The sequence below is a fragment of the Triticum urartu genome, chromosome 6 (genome assembly GCF_003073215.2).
Source record: "Triticum urartu cultivar G1812 chromosome 6, Tu2.1, whole genome shotgun sequence".
NCBI lineage: Eukaryota > Viridiplantae > Streptophyta > Magnoliopsida > Poales > Poaceae > Triticum > Triticum urartu.
Window position 1 is genome coordinate 25,068,176 of NC_053027.1, and position 24,544 is coordinate 25,092,719.

General features: G+C 44.4%; 1 pseudogene; it reads left to right on the plus strand.

The window, feature by feature from the left end:
• The first annotated feature begins 205 nt into the window (after positions 1 to 205).
• Positions 206 to 14,713, plus strand: LOC125516437 (annotated as a pseudogene).
• Positions 14,714 to 24,544: the final 9,831 nt, after the last annotated feature.

Below are 24,544 nucleotides of genomic sequence, written 5' to 3' on the forward strand. Positions count from 1 at the left end.
TGAGAGAGAAGGTTTCTTAGATCTCGTAGCCAGAGAATGGGCTAAGGATGCAGGAGGTAGAACTACACTTGAGCGCTAGCAGAATAAAATTAGGCACTTGAGAAGTTTCCTACGTGGGTGGGCTAAGCATCTTAGTGGGGTCTATAAGATTGAGAAGGAACATCTCCTTACGCTTATTCAGTCCCTTGATGTAAAAGCCGAGACCATGATCCTGCCAGCCTCGGAGCTTCATGCCAAGATCGACTCGGAAATGAGGCTGAAAGAGCTCCTTCGTGAGGAAGAATTAAAGTCGGCGCTTCGGGCTAAGGTCTGAAGGGTCGGCCAGTGGGATGCGAACACACAATTTTTTCACATGATCACCAATGGTAAGTATAGAAAGAAGAGGATCTTTCAGCTTGAACAAGATGAGGGAACGATTCTTGGTCAGGAAAACTTAAAGCTTTATGTTACCGAGTATTACAAGTAGTTGTTTGGGCCTCCAGAGGATAACTATGTGTCGTTGGATGAGTCTAGGATTGAGGATGTGCCTCAACTGACGGCTGTTGAGAATGATATTTTAGTTGCTCCTTTTTCTGAGAAAGAGGTGTATGACACGATTTCCCAGATGAAGAATAATAAGGCTCCTGGCCCGGATGGTTTCCCGGCAGAGTTCTACAAGAAGTGTTGGCACATTATTAAAGGAGATCTATTGCCTTTGTTCAATGATCTATTCTCTGGCCAGCTTCACCTTTTTCAGCTGAATTTTGGAACGATAACACTTCTTCCCAAGAAGACAGAGGCAGTGCGGATTGACCAATTGCGGCCAATCTGTCTTCTTAATGTTAGTTTCAAAAAATTTACCAAGGTTGGGACGAATAGGCTCACACAGATTGCGCATACTGTGGTGCAGCCTACTCAAACTGCTTTCATGCCGGACAGGAACATTCTTGAAGGGGTGGTGGTACTGCATGAAACACTCCATGAGATTCACACGAAAAAACTGGATGGAGTGGTTTTTAAGGTGGATTTCGAGAAAGCGTATGATAAAGTCAAATGGCCTTTCCTTCAACAGGCATTACGCATGAAGGGTTTTGATGAAGCTTGGCGACGCCAAGTAGAATCCTTCACGCAAAAAGGGAGTGTTGGAATTAAAGTGAATGACGATATAGGTCATTATTTCCAGACACACAAGGGCCTCAGACAAGGTTATCCAATGTCTCCTATTCTATTCAACATTGTCGTTGATATGTTGGCAATCTTGATAGGTCGGGCAAAGGAGGCCGGACAAGTAGGTGGCTTGGTGCCTCATCTAGTTGATGGTGGTGTGTCCATCCTACAGTACGCCGATGATACAATCATCTTTATGGAGCACGACTTGGCTAAGGCGAGAAATATGAAGCTGGTACTGTGCCTTTTCGAGCAAATGACCGGTCTGAAGATTAACTTCGATAAAAGCGAGTTGTTCTATTTTGGTAGAGCCAAAGAGGAACAAGATGCATACAAGCAACTGTTTGGTTGCGAATTGGGGGATCTACCGTTCACTTATCTAGGTATCCCCATTCACCATCGTAAGTTGACTAACAGCGAATGGAAGTGCATCGAGGATCGGTTTGAGAAGAAACTGAGCTGCTGGAAGGGCAAACTCATGTTGTATGGAGGCCGATTGATTCTCATTAATTCGGTGCTCACGAGTATGCCTGTGTTTCTTTTATCCTTTTTTGAAGTACCAGTTGGAGTTAGGAAAAGGCTGGACTTCTATCGGTCACGTTTCTTCTGGCAGAGTGATGAACTTAAGAGAAAGTATCGTTTAGCCAAATGGGATGTCATCTGCCGACCAAAAGACCAAGGGGGTCTTGGGGTTGAGAAACTTGAAGTCAAGAATAGATGCCTTCTCAGTAAGTGGCTATATAAGTTATCTGCCGAGACTGAGGCAACTTGGGCGCAGATTCTTCGTAACAAGTATCTGTACTCTAAGACCTTATCGCAGGTGACAGTTAGACCAACTGATTCGCCTTTCTGGAAGGGGCTAATGAGGGTCAAAGCTACTTTCTTTAATAGAACAAAGTTTATTGTCGGTGATGGCAATAACACTCGATTCTGGGAGGATACTTGGCTCGGTGATACGCCGCTGGCTCTTCAGTATCCGTCGCTATATCGTATTGTGCAGCGACGTGATGCTCTGGTTGCAACGAGTTTGCAATCCGCTCCCCTTAATATTCACTTTAGGAGGGTGCTTGCTGGGGACCGGTGGGAGGCTTGGATTCATCTGGTGAGTAGACTGATGGAGGTTCAGCTTACTCATCAGCCCGATCAGTTGTGTTGGAAGCTTACTAGATCTGGGGAATTCACAGTCAAGTCGATGTACATTGATGTCATCAACTCTAGTGTTATTCCTAGTTCAAAACATGTTTGGAAAGTTAAGGTTCCTCTGAAAATCAAAGTGTTTATGTGGTTTGTACATAAACAAGTCGTTCTAACAAAAGATAATTTGATTAAGCGCAACTGGACAGGTTCTACTAGGTGTAGTTTCTGTGGTCGGGATGAAACTATCCAGCATCTTTTCTTTGATTGCCCGTTGGCGACAGTGTTGTGGCGCTCGGTGCAAATTGCCTTTAACATTACTCCTCCAAATTCGGTCAGGTCGTTATTTGGAACGTGGCTTGTTGGTATAGAGGCCGAAACAGCTAGACAAATTCGAGTAGGAGCATGTGCGTTGTTATGGGCAATTTGGAACTGCAGAAATGATTTGGCTTTTAACAGAACAACAACTATTCATTTTTTGCAGGTTTTATTCTGGACTACTGCGCTAATCCGTATGTGGTCCTTACTCACTCCGACGGAGGCCAGGGAGCGTTTAGTTACTGAATCTGTCCGGTGGGAGACGATGGTAGCGCGGGATATCTTCAACCGGTTTGGATGGCGGTCATGTAATAGGATAGGCAATTAGTTTACCTATCTATCTATCTTATGCCAGCCGGTTGTGCCTTTTGGGCCTTTTTTGTTTTTCTAGCTCTTTGTGAGCCAGCCTACTTTTTTGCAGCAGATTGCAAGACCTTGTTGAACTACTTTATTTATTTATAATTGTGGCCATATGCATTGCTCTGATGCAGAGGCCGAGGAGTCCCCGCTTTTCGAAAAAAAATGGTCAGGGTTGATTGGAAGGATACCACCGCAGCTGGGTAATCTCTCCAACTTACAATACTCAAATCTTGGGTTCCTCTCAATGGGCACATACTCCACAGATATCACGTGGTTGTCACGGTTAACTTCCCTTGAGCACCTGGCTATGACCTCTGTGGACCTCAGTGCAATTGTTCAGTGGCTTCCGGCGATAACATGCTTGTAACTCTGAAATTTCTTCGTCTTTCCTTTTGTCAGCTTAGAAATAACCCTGATTCTCTTGAGCTCTCAAACCTGACATCTCTTGAAACACTCGACCTTTCATACAAGGGTTAATTATCCTTTTACCCTCAGAGGTGTCCATGTGCTCAGTTTTGCCCTCAGATGCGAATTGTCCTCAGTTTTGCCCCTAGTCCGAGCACAGCAACTATGACGAGGCCAAACGGCCATATTTGAGTCCATTCCGTCCGCCGGCGTTAGTGGTTGTGGGTCCGGAGCTTACACGTGGGACCGCGTGGACGTGGGTCCGGAGCTGACATGTAGGCCCGTGCAACTAAATCCCCAAATCATTGGCAACCCATCCGCCCGGTCGGCTGTCCTGCGCCGCCGCCGCCACCTGCGCCGCGGCCAGCACCTTCCCCGCCACCAGCTGCATGGCCTGCTCTGCCGCTACCTCCCTGCGCCTATGCTCCACGGCTACCTGCGACGCCCACCACCTTCCTGCGACACCACGGGTGGGGCGCCCGCCACCTGCTCGATCCGCGGCGCGGCCTCCTTCCGTGCGCCCGGCCGGAGCGCTCAAAGGTGGGGGGCTGCTGGAGCTATTTAAACTAGGAGGAAGAACCCTAGGGCGAAATGGTGAGCAGCGGCGACCCCGGAGTATTTGGCGAGGCAGGCATCGGGCCGGAGATCCGCCGCGTCCACGACTGGGTTCCCGAGGGGTAAGTATCGCCTCTTGTTTAGATTGAGCTTAGTTGTGCATTTGAACACTCGATTCGAGTAGGTTTGCCCAATTAGTGTGCTGATTGCGTCTCTGTTTTTCGCCGGTTAGGATGGAGTTGCGGTTTGCTTTCATGGTGCACATTAGAAGGGACCGGTACATGTTCGATGCAAAGGATAAGAAGAAATACCAAGGAGGTTTTGATTATCGGTTGCCAATGGCTAGTAATTGGAGTTTCAGACAATTTGGGGAGGTAATTTGTAGCCAATATCCTTGGGGTTTGCTTGATGAAGTGGTATACAAATACTATGATGGGGAAAAGAATTGGGTGACAGTTAGTAATGATGAAGAGCTAGCTACCATGTTTGTTAGGCATAAAGAGAAAGATAATTTTCATGTGAGGCTGCAAGTTGATGTGCTTGAGCAGGCATTTGGACCTAGGATGGCGGGTGCAACATCTCGGGGAGAACCAAGTCGTCGTAATGGCATCTCTAGCCAGAACAGTTCAGTTGGTGCACGACGACGTGGTGGCTCGACAAGTGTGGGCAACAGCAGTAGGGTCCCCCTTGAAGTGGAGCCTGATGGCTACAATTCTGGGGTTGATGAAGAGAAGCTATATTCTGATGTTATTCGGAATTTACGACGGGCACCTCGGACTGAAAATCAAGATGAGGCTCACAATGCAGTCCGTGTGGATGATGACGCGATGGGTGAGGACGAAGACCTTGCAGCTGTTGAATGGGACCCTTTGAACCCTCATATGGAAGAAGGTACAGTTTTTGCATCCATGAATGAGTGTAGAAATGCACTTGTGACATACTGCATCAAGGTAGAACGTACTTTCAAAGTTGACAAGAGTGATCAAGTACGTTACAGAGTGCACTGTCCGACTAAAGGTTGTCCATGGAGGCTGCTTGCATCTAAAATGCGGAATAGCACTAATGTTCAGGTCAAAGTGAACCCTTTTAAGCACACATGCCAGGAATCAACCCTTAGGAAGGATACAATCAGTAGAGCCAAGTCAAGATGGGTGGCAGAAGAAGTAAAGAAGTGGGTGAAAGAAAACCAGCAAGTGGGTCCAAAGGAATTGCAGAAGAACATCAAAGATAAGTTCAAGATAGATTTACCATACATGAGGTTGTTCAATGGTAAACAACATGCTATGGATTCTATTTATGGTAACTGGCAGGAAAGTTTTCAATTGTTGTATTCATTCAAAGGTGAAGTGGAGAGGACAAGCCCAGGTAGTATTGTAGATATTGATCACCACACCGTGGAGTACACATTCAGGGGAGTGACAAAGACCAAGGAATGCTTTAGGAGGGTTTTTGTCTGCTTTGAGGCTTGTCGCCGGGGTTTTTTGGCAGGCTGCAGGCCTTATTTGGCTATTGATGCCACTTTTCTCACAGGGAGGTTTAAAGGACAGTTAGTAGCAGCTTGTGCAGTTGATGCACATAGTTTTGTATTTCCAGTTGCCTATGGTGTGCTAGAGACAGAGTCTGAGGAGAGCTGGACTTGGTTTTTGCATAATCTCCGCCGGGCTATTGCACATCCCAATGGGTTGGTCATTCATACAGATGCCTGCAAAGGTTTAGAAGTGGTCGTGGATAATTTGTTCCCTGGAGTAGAGCATAGGGAATGCATGCGTCACCTTGCTGCAAATTTCATGAAGAAATTCAAAGGAAAGGTGTATACCGACAATTTATGGCCAGCATCTTTGACATGCAGTGTGAAGAAGCACAACTACCACTTGAGGCAGTTATACATGAATCCCAAAGTGAAAGAATACTTGGAAACACACCACTCCAAGTTATGGGCCAGAAGCCAATTCAGTGAAGTGAGCAAAGTTGACTATGTGCACAATAATCTAGCAGAGTCTTTCAACTCAACGATCCGGAAACTAAAGGGTCATTATGTGGTGGATTTGCTTGACAGGATAAGGATAGAATACATGCAGAAATTTCATTATCGTGCAGGAATAGCCGAGGCAAAATTCATGGGCCACATTATCATCCCTGCCGTGATGAATGAACTGAAGCAGAAGACAACAGGCTTGGAAATGAACATGACTCTTTGCTCGGGTACCACAACAGAGATATCATATTTGGATAAAGAGAAGAGGGAATGGAGATATCCAGTGGATTTAGAAGCTAGAACTTGCAGTTGTAGGCAATGGCAGATAACTGGGTTGCCATGCATTCATGCCTTGTTTTTCATCACTTCTCTCCCAGGTCCAGCAGGGAACATACAACAGTATGTGCATGATTACTACTCTGTTGCAAGGTTCAAAGCCACATATGCTTATGCCTTGCCTGCTATGGAGGGAAAACAACAATGGGACATGGTGGACCCTGGATTCAAGCTTTGCACTCCAATTCTGAAGAGAACAGCAGGTAGACCAAGGAATAGTCGAATCAGACCTCGCAGCGAAGGAGCTGGACTTGGAGCGAGGAAGCGTAAGTGCACAAGGTGTGGTGGGTCTGGTCATTTTGCTAAGTATTGTGATAACACAGTAGATCCAGCGTTCGGAGAGAGTTTCGATGAAGGCTTCGATGAAAATGTTGGTCAGCAGTCGGTTGCCTCAATAGATGATGAAAATGATGGTCAACAGCCGGTTGCATCAGATGAGGATTTTGACAAGGTTCCAAATGATGATGGTCAACAACCGCATGATTTTGACGATGATCCAAAATATCCTCCAAATAATGATTCAAGTGAGGCTCCAAATGGTGATCCAAGTGAGGCTCTAAATGGTGATCATGGTGATCCAAGTGAGGCTCCAAATGGTGACCAACCTTCTGTTGTTGTGAGTTCTGCTAGGTATGTAAATCTTGCAAGGGTCAAATACTACTGTACATCTATCACTTGACATGATCTCATTACCGTTTATGTTTTGCACAGCTCTATGATAGGTTTGAAGAAGACGCGCAACATACCGACAACCAAGAGAAGAAGAGAAGAAACAATGAGAACAAGGTGCACGAGGAGCAAAGTGATGGCAAGAAGCTCAAGGAACAGACAGAAACCCCAACGCTATCTATGAATAATTATGAAACATTATGAATAAGGGATGATGTTGTATTATGAAACATTTATCACTTGACATGTTGTATTTCTGTTGGATGATGTTGGACCTATGTTAGAAGTATGTTTGACATGATGTTTGAATGAGCACATGGTTTTTCCTTTTTTGATTTTTTTGAATTTTGTTTTGCTCATTTAAATTCTGGTCAAACCTAACTTTGACCAAGATTTAAACAAGTCTAAAACATCAAAATGAAAAAATCAGTCTGGATACTTCTTAGTCAATCCAAAATGAAGTTGTGGTGAGCTTTTTGAAATTTTCATGAAAAATGTGCTAAAAAGAGGGGTCCAAAGGTAGGGTAAACAGCCTCATTTCTAAGCAAAAAAAAATTTGACCTTGTCTAAATCAGCCAAATAACTTTCCTACACATATATTCTATATGTACAGACTATGTGCACTGGTTTTTCCATTTTTTTATTTTTTTTAAATTTGTTTTGCTCATTTGAATTCTGGTCAAACTTAACTTTGACCAAGATTTAAACAAGTGTAAAACATCAAAATGAAAAACTAAGCCTGGATCCTTCTTAGTCACTCCAAAATGAAGCTGTGGTTAGTTTTTTGAAATTTTCATGTTCATTTCCCCAAAACACTTCTCTTCACTTCATACAAGAGAGTTTGAGATACTCGAGATATCATACAATACACATGAACTTATCATTTAAATGTATGTAAAGCTTGTTTATCAACTTAAATCGTTAGTATATGACATAAGAAGACTATGTGCGCAGGTTTTTTATTTTTCTGATTTTTATTTAATTTATTATGCTCATTTGAAATCTGGTCAAACATAGCTTTGACTGCTCCAAACCCCGCTAACCCTAGCGCTGAACAAGGACCGTTCATCTAACCCTAGCGGCGATCAAGGGCCGTCGATCTAACCCTTCTAGAAGGAATCTGCGGGGAGGAGGGGGGCGATCCGCGAGATGCAATCTGATTGGCTGGGAGACCCATTGTTTTTTTAACAAATACCGGGCGCGCTGGATGGACCGTTGGGCCGTCTCGTGCTCTGGGCCTGAGACCGCAGTAAATAGCCCATCTCAGCCTTTCCAGGCCTTGCATGCATGGAGGCGGCGACGTGGGTTTGCATGCACGGGAGGCGGCGACGTGCATGCATGCGAGCGAGGCGAGCGAGGCGCGCTAGGTGAGCTAGGCTAGCGAGGCGAGCTAGGTGGTTCAGTGCAGTGGTTCAGGGCAGCGATTCACATGCACCACCCGGTCAAAGAGCTATGCAGTGATTCAGATGCACGCACGCGTCCCATGCATCGTTTTGTGCAAAAAATTTAAGTGTGCAAAACGTAACGGATACACACACGCGTCCGAATTCACACACGCACTGTTCTCATCCTTTCTCTCTTCCTCTCCCACGCACAGGCCTATAAATGGGGTGCCTCTCTTCCTCTCCCACCCACAAGCCAGATCCGATCCTCTCCAACTTCAAACACCCAAGCGACCGAGCCCTCCCCAATCGAGACCAAGTGAAAATGCAGTTCAACGGGCCGACCTTCAACCGTCCGCCTGTCGTGCCGGAGCTGCGCTACCCACCGGGCGTGCTCGTGGAGAGGGAGCTCCGTGTGTGGGCTATTTCAAGGTGGAGGGGTTCCGTCAAACTCACTCGCGCCTTCCTCAGAGCCGGCTATGCCCACCTCCCACGGGGCTCGCCGAGGATGTTCACCCTCAACGAGGTTCGTGACCGCGGCGGCATCCTCCTACTGCTCACGGTCACCTTCACCAACCCGTTTGACGCGCGCGAGCTCCTCGGCCAAGTCTTTTGGTGCGGCTGCGAGGCCATCTTCTTCACCGTCTACAACATCTACACCAACTACGAACGCATCTTCCCCGCTCCAGGCCAGATGCACTCTCTTCCCTACGACGAGGAGGAGGAGGTGTGAATATGAAGACGGTGTTCAAGGCGCGCGCGCGGCCAAGGTGGAAGAAGAAGGTCAAGATGAAGATGTTCAAGCCCGGAGTCAGGCTCGTCATGTTTCGTTTTTTATTTTGTTGCTTTTCTATGTCGTGTTGTGTCGTGTCATGTTTCGTCATGTGTCTGTGAACTGTGAACTTATCTAAGTTATTGCAATGGTACGGTGTGTTCCATCTTATCTAAGTTATTAGGGTTTATTATGTGTGTTAAAAAATGTCCGTGCCCAAACATATCATTTCTTCCCTAAACAAGTCATGAAGTTCGAGAACTTGTGGTTTTCATTGATGAAAATCGGAGGGGGTGAGAAGCCTTCTGTTTCATTCAAACAAAAAGTCATGAGCTAACATGCAAATTTATTCCCTTTAAATCCTAAACCAAGTGCCACTCTATCCCTAGACCAAGTGCCACTCTGACCAAAATCATGTGGTAGTGCAACATACATTTTCAACCTTCCAACCCTCCAAAATTTAAGTGCAAAACAATGGAAAAACACTCTCACGCGTGTCCAAACATTCACGGTCTCACTATTTTTTTTAAAAAAAATTCAAAATCTCACTATGTATACCTTCCTTCCCTATCCATGTCAAAGTCTTGCCATCTGTCCTAGCGGTTACCAGCGCAGCCCTAAACACCACAAACCCACGTGGTCCTGGGTTCGAGTCCCCAGCTGCACCAATTTTTTGTGCATTTTCCACCCTTCATTTTTTAGACAAATTATGTTTTTCTCAATGTAATGCCCTTAAAAATTGTTCATTTATTTTGGCACCTGGCGTAAACCTCTACCAGAGCTGAGGCACATTTTCCATGACATTTTGGTTTTTGATTTAAATCACGGTGTATTTGAATTGGATTAATTAACAGCTCCAAAAAATTTCTAACCTTAATTGTTTGGCTCCGGAATAATTCAATTAGCTTCCACAAAAAGTTCCAGCATTATGATTTACTGCCTAAATTAAATCAGAATAGAAAACAGAAAAATACGCAAGAGAACCCCCGAATGGGCCTAATTGGATGCAGTTGGCCCATTAGTCTAGCCTGCACTTGGCTCTACGCTCTGAATTTGGCCCAAGAGCAACCTTTTTTTTGGACAGAAAGGCAGAGCAGAGAGCTGCATTTCATTGATCAAAAGTTTCTGAATTCCTAATTTCTTCTCTTTTTTCCAACATATTTAAATGTTGGCCACTTCTTCTCTTTTTGTTTCAACATTTAAACAACCTTTAAACAACTTTAACCAACATTTAAACTAGGTGGATTTTCAAACAATTTCAAGATTACAAATTCCTCCATAATTCATGCCTTTCCATATATTTTCAACATTACAACCAGTGCGATTACCATACCTACAAATGCCCAAAAGTATTTGCAAATGGGTATTGGTAGTGCTTGATCTTCAAGCTTCCTAACCTTCTTCTTCAACATCCTAAGCTCAACAGCTAGCTCTCTGTCAGTGCGTGCTTCGCCCTCCATCCCTTCTTTCGGAGCTCGTGGTGCGGCCACTGCCGTTCGTGGCAGCATGCGCAACCATTCTTTATACTCTTCTTGCAGTCCATTCATCAGAGTCTTGGCCAGAGCATCGACCCAAAGAAAGAAGCATGTCACCTGCATGAACACCAAACAGATCAACCCATTGCTCAAAGATCCCGACCACGAAAATGGTGCAATTGCCCTGATTCTTACCCCATTCTCGCTGCACACGTAGAACGGACGATTCTGGTTCCTCGGTGTCTGAGAAACCCTCCGATCAACGCCCGCCCGGCACCGCGGACAGACGAAGACAGGAATGTCCACACGCGCCCGGCTCTGCATCCGCGAGGTGGCGCGAGAGCTTGAGGAAGACATGGAGCTCGGAGCCCTCCACAGCTAGCTTCCCGCCGCCGTGCTCTCTCTCTCTCTCTCGCCGTGGTCACTGCCGTGCTCTCTGTCGCCGTGGTCACCGCCGCTGTCGCCCGCTTATATAGCACACCCGCCAACGGCTCTCTGCTCAACGGCTCTCTGCTGGGTCCCACAAGCCACGCGTGCAACGGTCTGAATAAAATTGGCCGTTTCTGTCGCCTGGTCCCACCTGTAAGGGCCGAGTCAAAAGGTTGACCTGACGGAGACGACAGAGTTCACGGAACGAGTCGGTGCGCACGGACTAGGGGCAAAACTGAGCACAATTCGCATCTGAGGGCAAAACTGAGCACATGGACACCACTGAGGGCAAAAGGATAATTAACCCTTCATACAATGACTTCCATAAGCATAGCACGCCCAACTTTTTTTTCGAAAAGGGGGTCTCCCCGGCCTCTGCATCAGAGTGATGCATACGGCCATCTTAATAACCAAATATAAAGGTTCCAACAAGGTTTCAAAGTCTCCAACTGGAAAAACTGAAAAGAAAGCTCACACAGAGCCAAAATGGGCAAGAAACACAAACTAACCAATAGAAGACGCCACAACCGGCTGGCTGAAGAGAGATGGGTAAACTAATTGCCTATCCTATTACATAACCGTCATCCAAACCGGTTGAAGATATCCCGAGCTACCATCTCCCAGCGGATAGATCCAGTAACCAAATGCTCCCTGGCCTCCATCAGAGTGAGTAGCGACCACGAACGGATCACTGTCGTGGCTCAGAAAATAACCTGCAAAAAGTGAATACACGATGTTCTGTTAAAAACCAAATCATTTCTGCAATTCCAGATAGCACGCCCAACTGGTTTTGGAATTTAACTAGCCTCAAGAATTTAGATATCTCGTCCAGTGGTTTCTATGGCCCAGTTCCAGATGAGATAGGTAATATGACCTCCATGGTAGAACTTGATTTATCAGGTAATAACATTGTGGGGATGATACCTTCCAATATGAAGAACCTATGTAATTTGGAAATATTATCTTCTTCCGCGAACAATATCAATGGGAGTATAACAGAATTATTCCATCGATTACCCAGTTGTTCACGGAATAAATTGCAGAAGTTGTCTCTGCAAAACAGCAATCTGACTGGAAGCATGCCAACTACACTAGTAGAGCCCTTGAGAAACCTGAGCTGGCTGAATCTCGCTGATAACAAACTTACTGGTGATGTGCCACAGTGGATAGGAGAGCTCACAAAGCTAACAACACTGATCCTTGCCTTCAACAAACTTCATGGGATCATTAATGAAGGCCATTTATCACATCTAGATATGTTAGAGGAACTGTTTTTGTCAGACAACACCATAGCCATCACACTGAGTCCAACTTGGATTCCTCTTCCCAGTCTAAGAATAATTCACCTTAGGTCCTGCCAGCTAGGGCCTAAATTTCCGATGTGGCTTCGATGGCAAACACATGTAGTGAGTCTTGATGTATCAAACACAAGCATTAGTGACATGGTACCTGATTGGTTTTGGAGAGCAGCTTCCTCAGTAGTGTATCTCAATATCAGAAATAATCAGATTACAGGAATCCTCCTGTCAACAATGGAATTTATGAGAGCAGAAGTAATGGATTTCAGTTCTAACCAGCTTGGTGGTTCAATACCTAAGCTTCCCATCAATATAACCTATCTGGATCTCAGTCGGAACAATTTAGTTGGGCCACTACCATTAGACTTTGGAGCGCCAAGGCTTAGAACACTTGTTCTATATGATAACATTATCTCTGGTGCCATTCCATCTTCTTTGTGCAAGTTGGAATCATTGCGGTTGTTAGATCTATCAAGAAATAATCTCAATGGGTCAATTACTGATTGCCTAGTCAATGAGACCGGCACAAACATGACAGGTCTGAGTATCACTAATCTAAGCCTAAGAGACAACAACCTCTCGGGTGGTTTTCCTTCGCTTCTCCAGAAATGCCCGAGACTCATCGTTCTTGATCTCGGACATAATCAGTTCTCTGGGACTTTACCAGCATGGATGGGGGAGAAGCTATCATCTTTGTCATTCTTAAGACTAGGATCCAATATGTTTTATGGTGACATTCCATTTGAGTTTACGAAGCTTGTTAATCTTCAATACTTGGACCTTGCCTACAACAATATATCAGGGACCATACCGAGATCTATTGTTAACTGGACAGGCATGACACAAACAAGAGATAATACTGATGATCTTCAGGATGCATTCACTTCTTGGGTTTTATATGATGACAATGAACTAATTGACTACAGTGCGAATTTGACTGTACTCACGAAAGGTCAAGAGCGATTATATACAGGAGAAATCATATATATGGTGAATCTTGATTTATCTTGTAATAGTCTTACCGGAGAGGTTCCTGAAGAAATAGTCACTCTTATAGAATTGAAGAACCTGAACTTATCATGGAACAACTTCAATGGAAAAATCCCTGAGAATGTCGGTGCCTTAATCCAAGTGGAGTCACTCGACCTATCACGCAACAGTTTTTCTGGTGAAATCCCATCAAGCTTATCGGCCCTCACGTCATTGAGTCGCCTGAACCTTTCTTACAACAATCTGAGAGGAAAGATACCAACTGGATATCAACTGCAAACACTCGAAGACCCAGCATCTATTTATATTGGCAACCCCGGCCTCTGCGGTCCTCCTCTCTCTGTAAATTGTTCGTCACAGCCCGAGCCAATTCCTGGAGAAAACCACGGAGATGCAAGCGACGACTTGGTTTCATTTTTCCTGGCCATGGGCTCTGGATATGTGATGGGTCTCTGGGTGGTCTTCTGTACCTTCTTGTTCAAGAGGAGATGGAGAGTTTGGTGGTACTCGCTCTGTGACAGACTGTATGATTGGGTTTATGTGCAAGTGGCTGTTACCTGGAGTTCCTTGAGAGGTAAAATCAATGGGTAGAAGCTGAGATGAGATGACCATCACTGGTTCTTGGTTTGTGCTCATGTAATTCAATAAATGCTTTTGAGATTTATAATGAATGTATCAATATCGATGTTCAGGTATCGTACTAGAACTAGTCAGGATATGTATTCAAGGTGCATTCCGTCGACTGAGATTGTTATGCTGTTTTTCGTATTGTACTAGAACCAGCACTGGTGGTTCTTGATTTGCTCTAGACATGTATTTTGATATAATCTGGAGATTTATCATGAATGTATCAATTGATATTCCAGTGTATTGTACTGGAACAAGTCACGCAAATGTATGTATTCTGGGTATACATTGTATTGGAACTAGTCATGCACATGTATGAATTATAGGTGCATACCATCGACTGAGTATATATGATGCGTTTTGTTGTTGGTGCTTTTCTTTTTTATAATAATTTATGGTTCTTTTCAATGTGCTTTTACCCCATGGTAAATATTAATTCCTCGGGCAAAACTCAAATGGCAAAGATAAGGAGGATGAAACCGGTGATGGCAAGGATGATGATAACATGGCCGGTGATGAGGCTGATTCTGATTTTGTTCTGGCCTGGAAGATGTTCGATTCTGCAAGAGCAATGGAGAGAAAATCGAAGTCCTTGCTCTAGCTGAGGTCTCCATGTAGGAGGTGGTCTCTGTTTTGTCCTGCATGTAACCGTTGGATGGTTTTTATACTCATGTCCCCGTATCGGATTTACAGATGACATAGACTGCTCGCTAGATTACCACTTCAAAGGTTCAGCTCTCTTGGATTATTTGATTGAGCCTGACCATTGTCGAATTGTCGAACTGTATCCTCCCTGTGGTAATGATCGTGTCAGTTGTCTGCCTCTGCTTTATAGTAGTATAAAGCAGCATATTTGCCACCCAAGTGTTTGTTGGGTTTTGGGACTAAATTTTGTCCAGGTAGTCTGAAGATCTAAGTGTCTATTTTGTGATACTTGTATGGTTTCAGTTAATTTGGGTTGACCAAACATCTAGCACCTGTTATTGCATATGTATATGCAAAATGTGAGTTCAGATAATGCTTGTATCTTGTAGATAATCGATTTGTTAATTTCTTTAATTCAGTCCCAGAAATAGTTCCTTCAATTCAGTCCTAGAAACTTGTGCATATTGTGCGAGTTGGGGTCCACGCTTGGAGGTGCGATCCAATATTGTGCTGCTGCTATCTTACTATGCATCTGCTTCTGAAGAAGCAAGGGGGTTCAGGAAATCTGCTCTAGAACAGAGAAGTTATCAAGTACGTACACTGCTGGCCTCTCCCGGTTCGAACCCGAGCGAACTTTTCTAGTTTTCGTGTCTGCTTGGCCGAACTTACATCTTCTCTGGTTATGCAGTTACCAAATTTCTTTCTGAAGTTCAATCCTCCTTGTGTTCCCTCGAAGAAAGGCATATGTGTACGTGCACCATCAGTCTACCGGCTTCGTGCAGTCTCCACCTTTTCCTCTCCAGCATTTCAGCTCGTTAATGGCGCTAACTGGAAAAGGGGGAAATAGTATATCATGGTGTTCTGTTGGTCTTTGTGAGCTAACCATGGATTACAGATCTTCATCCCCGCTGACGCAGCTTCTCTTCTCCTCCCTCTCTCTCTCTCTCTGTTCTACCAAGCCAAAAACTCACCTGTTCTGGCGACCTGCGCCAGGCCAAGCCTGGTCCGTCGTCCAGAGGCAGCCGCGGGGGAGCAGGAAGGAGGCGCGTCGCGGGGAGTTCTTCCAGCCAATCCGATCCGCTGGACGGCGTCTCCGTCCTCGTCACCGTCCCGAATATTGGAATATTGGGACTTCTTTCAGATCAATCTTTAATTTGGGCCCTAGATGGGATGGTGGGATCTCTTTAGCAACGGAATTCCCAACTTTTCTAAGAATTCTTAGACTTGCATTTATGATTAATACTTTTAGTAACCACAGTAAAACACTATACATACATATATATATATATATTCTATTTTCATTCCCAACAAATTCATTGTCCTTGGATAGTAGTACCTGGACCCTCAAGCCAAGTAGTAGTTGTGAAAAACTGCGCTCAGCTCCACTCTCCAGGGCCTTTCATTCATTAAATTCATAGCCCGAAAGTCCTTGCTGGTCTGCTATCTCAAATCTCAGAGCATATAACAGAGAAAACATCGTGAAGTGGACATAATATAATGGCCACCAGCGACCCTCATGCAAATCTATGGTGTTGAAGTTCACACGTAACGCTGGTCTCGCTACCAGCATATGAATGACAATCAACCAGAAAAATTGTGGCCCACAATCTCACTGTAAGCAGTTAAACATTGCAGAAAATTCAACAGTCAGGACACCAACTGTTGGATTACATATACTATATCATTTTGCATACTAATGGACCAAGTAGAACAGACACCCAACCTGGGGAAACAAGAACAAGACCATATATGTCCATGGTAATCCTAACTCTGTAACACCTGGCAGGTTTTGAAATATATATTCAGGTGGGGAGCCTTTCCCCCCCGGTGAACATTTCAAAAAAAAAAATGTCCATGGTAAAATCTCCAATGGACACACTTCAGTTCTCCTGCATCCAAATAGCCATAGCCTTGCTCTTGTTCACTCAAGCCAAGAGCACCACAGAGGACACGCATGCGGTGCATCCAAATGATGTGATCCCCAGCTGTGTTGCTAGTGAGAGGTCAGCCCTTCTTTCCTTCAGGGCAGGTCTATCAGACCCTGCCAACCTCCTTTCATCATGGAAGGGTGACGACTGCTGCCGATGGAAGGGCGTGTATTGCCACAGCAGAAACGGACATGTTGTCAGGCTGGATCTGCAAGGCACTTATTGCAAAAACGGCGATAGGACGCAGGTGCTAGCAGACAATATAAGTTCCTCATTGCTTGGTTTACAGCATCTACGGTATCTCGATCTCAGTTGCAACAGCTTCGACAAGATACAAATACCGGAGTTCATGGGTTCTCTCCATAAGTTGAGATATCTCGACCTATCATGGTCACAGTTCACTGGAAGGGTACCGCTGCAGCTCGGTAATCTCTCCAACTTAAGATACTTAAATCTTAGAACCGTATATTATGAGAGTTATGATTATTCTTTCCATCATGGAACATACTCCACTGATATCACGGTTAACTTCCCTTGAGCACCTAGATATGACTGAAGTGAACCTCAGTACAATTGCTCACTGGCTTCCCGTGGTGAACATGCTTCCAACTCTGAAAGTTCTTCGCCTTCCCCTTTGCCAGCTTAGAAGTAGCCCTGATTCTCTTCTGTTCTCAAATTTGTCATCTCTTGAAACACTAGACATTTCAGGCAACCACCTTCATAAACGTAGCGCACCCAACTGGTTTTGGGATTTAACTGGCCTCAAGAATCTAGATATCTCGTTCAATGGTTTCTATGGACCGTTTCCGGACGAGATAGGTAATATGACCTTGATTGTGGAGCTTGATTTTATCAGCAAACAACCTTGTGGGCATGATACCATCGAACTTAAAGAACCTATGTATTCTGGAGGGATTGGTTTCTTTCATGAACAATATCAACGGGAGTTATTCCATCGATTACCCAGCTGTTCACAGAATAAACTACAAGGCTTGTTTGTACCAGACAGCAATCTGACTGGAAGCCTGCCAAGTACACCAGTAGAAGCATTAAGCAACCTGAGCTGGCTGGATCTCGGTGGTAACAGACTCACTGGTCATGTGCCGGTGTGGTTTGGAGAGCTCACAAACCTAAAATCGTTGGTCCTTAGCTACAACAACCTGGAAGGGGTCATACATGAAGGTCATTTATCACGTCTACATATGTTAGAGGATTTGAAATTGTCAGACAACCCCATAGCCATCACAGTGGGTCCAACTTGGGTTCCTCCTTTCAGTCTAACAATATGATTAACCTTCGGTCCTGCCAGCTAGGGCCCAAATTTCCAATGTGGCTTAGATGGCAAAGGCAACTAGTGAGTGTTGATCTATCAAACACAAGCATAAATGACATGGTACCGGATTGGTTTTGGATAGCAGCTTCCTCAATACTGTATCTAAATATCCGAAATAATCAGATAACGGGAGTTCTCCCATCAACAATGGAATTTATGAGAGGAAAAGAAATGGATTTCAGTTCTAACCGCTTTGGTGGTCCAATACCTAAGCTTCCCATCAACCTAACTGCGTTGGATCTCAGTCGGAACAATTTAGTTGGACCACTCCCATTAGACTTTGGAGCCACGGGCCTTAGAACACTTCTTCATAACAACATGATCTCTGGTGCCATTCCATCTTCTCTGTGCAAGTTGCGAGCATTGCAGTTTTTAGATCTATCGAAAAATAATCTCAATGGGTCAATTACCAATTGCCTAGGAAATGAATCCAGCACAAACATGGCAGGCCTAAGCATTGTTAATCTAAGCTTAAGAGATAACAACCTCTCTGGTGAATTTCCTTCACTTCTGCAGAAATGCACACAACTTATCTTTCTAGATCTTTGCCATAATCAGTTCTCTGGGACTTTACCACCATGGATTGGGGAGAAGCTATTGTCTTTGTCATTCTTACGACTGAGATCCAATAGGTTTTATGGTCACATTCCAGTCAAGCTTGCAAAGCTTGTTAATCTTCAATACTTGGACCTTGCCTACAACAATATATCAGGGAGCATACCGAGGTCTATTGTTAATTGCACAGGCATGACACAAACAAGAGACAACTCTGATAATCTTCACGCTGCCTTCACTTTCAAATTCACGTTTATTGGAAATGTAGTATTTGACTACACTGAGAATTTTACGGTACTCACGAAAGGTCAAGAGAGACTATATACAGGAGAAATTGTGTATATGCTGAATCTTGATTTATCATGTAATAATCTGAACGGAGAGATTCCTGTAGAAATCAGCACTCTTGTAGCATTGAAGAACTTGAACTTATCATAGTCCGGACGTCGTAATCGAACCCTATGAGATATGGTACGATCTATAATGTCTTTTACCAATCTACCGTTTTCATTTTGAGGTTATGCATTAGAGACAGCTGCATTCACTTTAGATAGGACACCATCTAAGTCCGTTGAGACGACGTCGTATGAACATTGGTTTGGCAAGAAACCAAAGTTGTCGTTTCTTAATGTTTGGGGCTGCAATTCTTAAGGCTTCAGCCGGAGAAGCTCGAACCCAAAGCGGACAAACACATCTTCATAGGATACCCAAAGGTGACAGTAGGGTATACCTTCTATCTCAGATCCAAGGGCAAATTGTTTGTCGCTAAGAACGGGTCCTTTCTCGAGAAGGAGTTTCTCTCGAAAGAATTGAGTGGGAGGAAGATAGAACTTGATGAGGTTGTCGAACCTTTACTTCAACCAGAGACTGATGCAACACAGAAAGATGTTTTCTGTGGCGCCTACGTCTATTGAATAGGAAGTTAATGATAGTGATCATGAAGCTTCAGATCAAGTTGCTATCGAACCTCGTAGGTCGACGAGGATATGTACTACTCCTAAGTGGTACGGTAATCCTGTCTTAGATATCATGTTGTTAGACAACAATGAACCTAAGAGCTATGGAGAAGCGATGGTGGGCCAGTATTCCGACAAATGGTTAGAAGCCATGAAATCCGAGATAGGATCCATATATCAGAACAAAGTATGGACTTTGGTGGACTTGCCCGATGATCGGTAAGCCATTGAGATAAATGGATCTTTAAGAAGAAGACGGACATGGGCGGTAATGTTACCATCTATGAAGCTCGACTTGTGGGAAAGAGTCTTTTCACAAGTTCAAGGAGTTGACTACGATGAGAATTTCTCACCCGTAGCGATGCTTAAGTCCGTCAGAATCATGTTAGCATTAGCTGTATTTTTCGATTATGAAATCTTACAGATGGATGTCAAAACAAGTTTTCTTACCAGTTTTCGTAAGAAAAGTTGTATGTGATACAAGGTTTTGTCGATTCTAAGGATGCTAAAAGGTATGCTGGCTCCAGCAATCCTTCTATGGACTAGAGCAAGCATCTCAGAATCGGAATATATGTTTTGATGGAGTGATCAAAGCTTTTAGGTTTATACAATGTTTGCTAAAAACGTGTATTTACAAGAAAGTGAGTGGGAGCACTACAACATTTCTGATAAGTATATGTGGATGACATATTGTTGATCCGAAATAATGTAGAATTTCTGGAAAGCATAAACGGTTGTTTGAAGAGTGTTTTTCAAAGGAAGACCTGGATAAAGCTGCTTACATATTGGGCATCAAGACCTATAGAGATAGATCAAAACGCCTGATGATACTTTCAAAGAACACACACCTTGACATGTTTTTGAAGGAGTTCAAAATAGATCAGTCAAATAAGGGGTTCTTACCTGAGTTGTAAGGTGTGAAGTTGAGAAAAACTCAAAGCATGACCACGGCAGAAGAAAGAGGAAGGACGAAGGTGGTCCCCTATGCTTTTGTCATAGGCTCTATACGGTATGCCATGCTGAAGTACCGCACCTGATGTGTGCCTTGCCACATGTCTGGCAAGAGGGTACAAAGGTGATCTAGGAGTAGATCACCAGATAGCGGTCAAAATTATCCTTAGAGGAATAAGGAAATGTTTCTCGGTTATGGAGGTGATAAAGAGTTCAACGTAAAGAGTTATGTCGATGCAAGTTTTGGAGGAAATATGCCCTAGAGGCAATAATAAAGTTATTATTTATTTCCTTATATCATGAAAAATGTTTATTATTTATGCTAGAATTTTATTAACCGGAAACATAATACATGTGTGAATACATAGACAAACAGAGTGTCACTAGTATGCCTCTACTTGACTAGCTCGTTAATCAAAGATGGTTATGTTTCCTAACCATGAACAAAGAGTTGTTATTTGATTAACGGGATCACATCATTAGGTGAATGATCTGATTGACATGACCCATTCCATTAGCTTAGCACCCGATCGTTTAGTATGTTGCTATTGCTTTCTTCATGACTTATATATGTTCCTATGACTATGAGATTATGCAACTCCCGTTTGCCGGAGGAACACTTTGTGTACTACCAAACGTCACAACGTAAATGGGTGATTATAAAGGTGCTCTATAGGTGTCTCCAAAGGAACATGTTGGGTTGGCGTATTTCGAGATTAGGATTTGTCACTCCGATTGTCGGAGAGGTATCTCTGGGCCCTCTTGGTAATGCACATCACATAAGCCTCGCAAGCATTGCAACTAATGAGTTAGTTGTGAGATGATGTATTACGGAACGAGTAAAGAGACTTGCCGCTAACGAGATTGAACTATGTATTGAGATATCAACGATCGAATCTCGGGCAAGTAACATACCGATGACAAAGGGAACAACGTATGTTGTTATGCGATCTGACCGATAAAGATCTTCGTAGAATATGTAGGAGCCAATATGAGCATCCAGGTTCCGCTATTGGTTATTGACCGGAGACGTGTCTCGGTCATGTCTACAATGTTCTCGAACCCGTAGGGTTCGCACGCTTAAGGTTTCGATGACAGTTATATTATGAGTTTATGAGTTTTGATGTACCGAAGTTAGTTCGGAGTCCCGGATGTGATCACGGACATGACGAGGAGTCTCAAAATGGTCGAGACATAAATATTGATATATTGGATGGCTATATTCAGACACCGGAAGTGTTCCGGGTGATTTCGGAGAAAACCGGAGAGTCGGAGGGTTACCGGAACCCCCCCGGGAGAAGTAATGGGCCATATGGGCCTTAGTGGAGAGAGAGAGGGGCTGCCAGAGGTGGGCCGCGCGCCTCCTCCCCCCTGGTCCGAATTGGACTAGGAGAGGGGGGCGGCGCCCCCCTTTCCCTCTCCCTCCCCACTTGACTCCTACTAGGAGGAGGACTCCTGGGGCGCCTATAGGGGTCGGCCGGCCTCCTCCCCTTGCTCCTTTATATACGGGGGCAGGGGGGCACCCCTAGACACACAAGTTGATCTTCATGATCGTTCCTTAGCCGTGTGCGGTGCCCCCCTCCACCATATTCCACCTCGGTCATATTGTAGCGGTGCTTAGGCGAAGCCCTGTGACAGTAGAACATCAAGATCGTCACCACGCCGTCGTGCTGACGGAACTCCTCCCTGACGCTTTGCTAGATCGGAGCCCGGGGATCGTCATCGAGCTGAACGTGTGCTAGAACTCGGTGGTGCCGTAGTTTCGGTGCTTGATCGGTCGGGCCGTGAAGACGTACGACTACATCAACCAAACGCTTCCGTTGTCGATCTACAAGGGTACGTAGATCACACTCTCCCCTCTCATTGCTATGCATCACCATGATCTTGCGTGTGCGTAGGAAATTTTTTGAAATTACTACGTTCCCCAACAGTGGAATCCGAGCCTAGGTTTTATATGTTGATGTTATATGCACGAGTAGAACACAAATGAGTTGTGGGCGATATAAGTCATACTGCTTACCAGCATGTCATACTTTGGTTCGGTGGTATTGTTGGACGAAGCGGCCCGGACCGACATTACGCGTACGCTTACGCGAGACCGGTTCTCCCGACGTGCTTTGCACATATGGCTTGCGGGTGATAGTTTCTCCAACTTTAGTTGAACCGAGTGTGGCTACGCCCGGTCCTTGCGAAGGTTAAAACAGCACCAACTTGACAAACTATCGTTGTGGTTTTGATGTGTAGGTAAGATTGGTTCTTGCTTAAGCCCGTAGCAGCCACGTAAAACTTGCAACAACAAAGTAGAGGACGTCTAACTTGTTTTTGCAGGGCATGTTGTGATGTGATATGGTCAAGACATGATGCTAAATTTTATTGTATGAGATGATCATGTTTTGTAACCGAGTTATCGGCAACTGGCAGGAGCCATATGGTTGTCGCTTTATTGTATGCAATGCAATCGCGCTGTAATGCTTTACTTTATCACTAAGCGGTAGCGATAGTCGTGGAAGCATAAGATTGGCGTGACGACAACGACGCTACGATGGAGATCAAGGTGTCGCGCCGGTGACGATGGTGATCACGACGGTGCTTCGATGGAGATCACAAGCACAAGATGATGATGGCCATATCATATCACTTATATTGATTGCATGTGATGTTTATATTTTATGCATCTTATCTTGCTTTGATTGATGGTAGCATTATAAGATGATCTCTCACTAATTATCAAGAAGTGTTCTCCCTGAGTATGCACCGTTGCGAAAGTTCTTCGTGCTGAGACACCACGTGATGATCGGGTGTGATAGGCTCTACGTTCAAATACAACGGGTGCAAAACAGTTGCACATGCGGAATACTCAGGTTATACTTGATGAGCCAAGCATATACAGATATGGCCTCGGAACACGGAGACCGAAAGGTCGAGCATGAATCATATAGTAGATATGATCAACATAGTGATGTTCACCAATGAAACTACTCCATCTCACGTGATGATTGGACATGGTTTAGTTGATTTGGATCACGTAATCACTTAGAGGATTAGAGGGATGTCTATCTAAGTGGGAGTTCTTTAAGTAATTAATTGAACCTAAATTTATCATGAAACTTAGTACCTGATAGTATCTTGCTTGTTTATGCTTGATTGTAGATAGATGGCTCATGCTGTTGTTCCGCTGAATTTTAATGCGTTCCTTGAGAAAGCAAAGTTGAAAGATGATGGTAGCAATTACACGGACCGGGTCCGTAACTTGAGGATTATCCTCATTGCTGCACAAAAGAATTACGTCCTGGAAGCACCGCTGGGTGCCAGGCCTGCTGCTGGAGCAGCACCAGATGTTATGAACGTCTGGCAGAGCAAAGCTGATGACTACTCGATAGTTCAGTGTGCCATGCTTTACGGCTTAGAATCGGGACTTCAACGACGTTTTGAACGTCATGGAGCATATGAGATGTTCCAGGAGTTGAAGTTAATATTTCAAGCAAATGCCCGGATTGAGAGATATGAAGTCTCCAATAAGTTCTATAGCTGCAAGATGGAGGAGAACAGTTCTGTCAGTGAGCATATACTCAAAATGTCTGGGTATAATAATCACTTGATACAATTGGGAGTTAATCTTCCAGATGATTGCGTCATTGACAGAATTCTCCAATCACTGCCACCAAGCTACAAGAGCTTCGTGATGAACTATAATATGCAAGGGATGAATAAGACTATTCCCGAGCTCTTCGCAATGCTGAAAGCTGCGGAGGTAGAAATCAAGAAGGAGCATCAAGTGTTGATGGTCAACAAGACCACTAGTTTCAAGAAAAAGGGCAAAGGGAAGAAGAAGGGGAACTTCAAAAAGAACGGCAAGCAAGTTGCTGCTCAAGAGAAGAAACCCAAACCTGGACCTAAGCCTGAAACTGAGTGCTTCTACTACAAGCAGACTGGTCACTGGAAGCGGAACTGCCCCAAGTATTTTGCGGATAAGAAGGATGGCAAGGTGAACAAAGGTATATGTGATATACATGTTATTGATGTGTACCTTACTAATGCTCGCAGTAGCACCTGGGTATTTGATACTGGTTCTGTTGCTAATATTTGCAACTCGAAACAGGGACTACGGATTAAGCGAAGATTGGCTAAGGACGAGGTGACGATGCGCGTGTGAAACGGTTCCAAAGTCGATGTGATCGCAGTCGGCACGCTACCTCTACATCTACCTTCGGGATTAATATTAGACCTAAATAATTGTTATTTGGTGCTAGTGTTAAGCATGAACATTATATTTGGATCTTGTTTGATGCGAGACGATTATTCATT